We start from the raw sequence: 4,376 nt of genomic DNA, 5'->3' as shown, positions 1-4,376 counted from the left end.
AGTACGAAATTTGTGTTAGCGAATAACAGATCTTATGAAAATAAATAGGTCAGGTTCCCAGACCCTCTCCAGAAACTGACGCACAACACGACCAGGCAGGATATTCAGATCTTCCTATCGTGAATCATGGTTGTCTTCGGCAAATGCTAGGATACCCTACCTATTCGTGTAGATGTGAAATATCGTGCATGGAGAAGTCCCGCTGGGCGAGGTCTGATTGTATGTATGTATGTGTATATGTATATATACATATATATATATATATATATATATATATATATATATATATATACAAATATATCTATATATATATATGTATATATCCTGAAAAGGATTCCAGTTTGCAATCGAAATATATAGATTCCCCGTTTCCAGTCTTTTCTACTCCAACAGCGGTTTCTACGTTATTGACAAATGTGTGATTACATTTTTCACCTGTAATATATATATATATATATATATATATATATAAATAATATATATATATATATATACATATATACATATATATATAAATATATATATATATGTATATATATACATACGTATATGTATATATATATATACATATATATATACATACATATACAAAGGCTTTTTCCCCCTTACAAGGGGGGTAGCCAAAAAGAAAAAGGCATAAAATCATCCCCACCCATTCCATCCCTGAATACACTCCACACCCCTCCACCCTCCCTCTTATCTTAGCACCTCCTGAATGACGGGTCATCCCTACACCTTGTCCACCGCCCTGGGTCAGAAGCAGTGTCGCAAGACACAGCACATCCACAGCAAGGCCGCCTCATTAAATCGGCGACCCCCCCTCTTCGTCCCCCCATTGCATAAATTGAGAGGACGGGGAGAAATCCCTTCGGGCTGCGTCAAATTTTGCTCACCCATAATACCTCACCCCCCATTCCCCCGCCCATTCCACCTCATGCAATCATAACATCATCCATTCTCCATTCACCCCTGTCTTCTGTCCTCTCCCGTCCTTCCTCAACAGACATTCCCCTCTTCCCCAAAGCCCCCTTCACCCCATCCACCCACCTCATCCTAGGACGTCCCCTCATGTTCACTCCCTCCACATCTGCCTTCCACACCTCTTTTACTAGTCTTTCTTCACTCATTCTTTCCATGTGTCCAAACCATCCTAATATTCTTTCATCAACCCTATCTCCCAACTCCCTTTCCACCCCTGTTCTCCTCCTCACCTCCTCATTTCTCACTCTATCTAGTGTAGTAACCCCCATCATACTTCTCAGACACCTCATATCAAACACATTCAAACTCCTTCTCTCTTCCTCTCTTATGTTCCATGTTTCTGCCCCATACAGTGCTGTTGGCACAATCACTCCTTCATACAGTCTCCTCTTCGCATCCATTCCCAAATGTCTATTCCTCATTACACTCTTTAATCCACCAAGGCATTTACTCGCTTCTCTCAATCTACATTCTACCTCCACTTTCACTCCACCTTTCCCTGCCACATTTGCACCCAAGTATCTAAAAACTATCCACTTCCTCCAGTCGCTCTCCTTTAATGCTCACTTCCAGTCTACTGCCACTTTCACCCCTTGTACATCCCATCACCTTACTTTTACCCACATTTATCTTTAGCTTTCTTCTATCACATACTCTCACGAACTCTGCCACCAACTTCCTCAATCACTCCTCCGATCCTGCCACAAGCGTAGTGTCGTCCGCAAACAACAGCTGGCTCACCTCCCACTTTTCTCCATTTTCTTTAACCATCTCCAATCCCTTGCCCACTACCCTTGCATTTACCTCTCGCACCACCCCATCCATGTATAAGTTGAACAGCCAGGGCGACATAACGCATCCTTGACGAAGTCCCACCTTTACCTCGAACCACTCACTCTCTCCATTTCCAATCCTGACACAAGCTCTACTACTTTCATAAAAACTCTTGACAGCTCTCAGAAGCTTTCCTCCTATCCCGTATATCTGCATAACCTCCCACAGTGCCTTCCTGTCTACCCTATTATAAGCCTTTTCTAGATCCATAAAAGCCCAAAAACATCTTACCACAAAGATCTGATCTACACAACCCCTACCTGTCCTAAATCCACACTGTTCCTCACCAATTACTCCTTTTGTTCCTCTCCTAATCCTCTCAATCAAGATCCTCCCATAAGCCTTCCCAACTACACTTAACAAGCTAATCCCTCTGAAACTACTACATTCACACTTGGCCCCTTTTCCCTTGTAAAGAGGAACTATACAGGCAATCCTCCAGTCCTCCGGCACTCTACCCTATCTCCAGCAAACATTAAATAACCTCACCAACCAGTCCACCATCACTGTACCTCCCTTTTTCAGACATTCTGCATGGCATCCCTCCAGACCAGGTGCCTTACCTGCTTTAATCATCTTAACAACTGCCTTCACCTCATCCTTCCTTATTTCTCCTCCATTCTCCTCACTCCTCACTCTCATTTTCTTCGCACTTCCCACTGCAGCAATTTTTCCTTCCTTATCCTTCTTCACATTTAGCAACTCCCTAAAATATTCTGACAATCTTCCCCTTACTGCCTTCTCTTCCATTATCATCTCTCCATCTGCACCTTTTACCTTTTCTTCTCTACTTGATTCGCCTTCTCTTCCTCTCTTAATTTTTTCCAAAACATCTTTTTATTACTTTCAAAATTTTCTGTCAAACTCTTACCCCATTTCACATCTGCTCTCCTCTTTGCAACCTCTTTGCTTCTCTTTTCTTTTCTTTGTACCTCTCATATGACTCCCTCGTCCTATTTTGTAACCAATCTGTGAAAGCTCGCTTCTTCTCTTGTACAACCTTCTTTGTTTCCTCATCCCACCATTCACTACCCTTTCTTCTATTTCCCCCTGTCCTTCTTGTTCCAAACACCATCCTTGCACACTTTATGACTCCCTCCTTGAACCATCCCCATTCCTCCTCCACACCCAGCTCTGCTCTACCCTTTACTCCCTCCCACTCCTCCTTCAGCTTCTTTTCGTACTCCTTCTCCTTTTCCTTTTCATTCAAAGAGTTCACTCTAAGCACCTCCCTACCTTTTGTCCCTTTCCTCTTTCTCCATCTATCCTCCACTTTCAACTTACCTTCCACCAAAAAATGATCTGATATTCCCCCACCCTCTCCCCTTAGCACACGTACATCCTTATCTTTTCCTATCATAATCCTATTTACCACTACATAATCCATTAGAGCTCTATCTACCACCCTTCCCTCCACTATCCTCTCCCATGTGTACTTATGCTTGACTTTCTTCCGAAACACTGTATTTGCTATCATCAACTCTCTTTCTAGACACATTTCCACCATCAACTCTCCACTACGATTCTTTCCTTGAACTCCACATTTCCCAACCACTCCATCGATTGGACCATTTCCTACCCCAGCATTAAGGTCTCCCAGTACTATTACATTGACATTTCTTCCTAAATCCTCTATGCACTCATTTAGATCTATCCAAAAGGCCTCCCTTTCTTCTACACTCTTCTCACTGCCAGGCCCATATGCACTTACAAAGACCCACATCTCCTTCCCCAGTTTCACCTTCATCCACATTATCCTTGAGGAAACCTCCTTCCACTCCACTACCCGTTTATCTATCTCTTCACTTACTAGAATAGCCATCCCTTCCCTCCCTCGCCCTATCTTCACTCCTGATAACCTCCCACTTACACTCCCAAACTTACACTCACCTTTCCCTTTCAACTTAGTTTCACTCAAAGCCAACACATTCATCTTTCTTCTCATAAACATACTACCTATCTCTTCCCTTTTACTCTCATCTGTACCACATCCACGCACATTAAAAGGCCCAAACCTGAGGGTGCTGGTCCGAGAACTTCCAGCCCCTCATATGCCTTCTTTTTTTCTTTTAGGAATTTCCCCTGTGGGGCTACAAGGAGAAGGATGCCTAGTCCCAATCCCCGTCCCTTTTTTCTCGCCTCTTACAATCCAAGTGGGAATACTTCGTGGCAGTATTCTTTTACCCCACCACAGGGAATTCCCCCATCACAGAAAAAGAATACTCAGAGAAATGGTACAGGACAGCAACAAGGGGTTGGAGGACAGCATAACGGAGGGACAGTCGTAGTATAAAAGTGTCATCATTTCTGTATGAACAGAGTTTTCCTCTATCATAGACAAAATGATGTGTGACTCTGGTCCGTAGGGGCGCCCCATATAGACCCTAAAGTATAAACTGCATGCTACTTTGCCACAATAACAAGCAGCCTATATATATATATATATATATATATATATATATATATATATATATATATATATATATATTTGAGGAAAGAGAGGAAACGGAAACTCGAGAAGAGCTTTTGAGTTTTATTACCGACGTTTCGACACTCTCGTC

Source organism: Oratosquilla oratoria, chromosome 29 (genome assembly GCF_046742065.1).
Source record: "Oratosquilla oratoria isolate Oo_2021 chromosome 29, ASM4674206v1, whole genome shotgun sequence".
Taxonomy (NCBI): Eukaryota; Metazoa; Arthropoda; class Malacostraca; order Stomatopoda; family Squillidae; genus Oratosquilla; species Oratosquilla oratoria.
The sequence above is the reverse complement of the archived record's forward strand: the minus strand, read 5'-3'. Positions refer to the sequence as shown.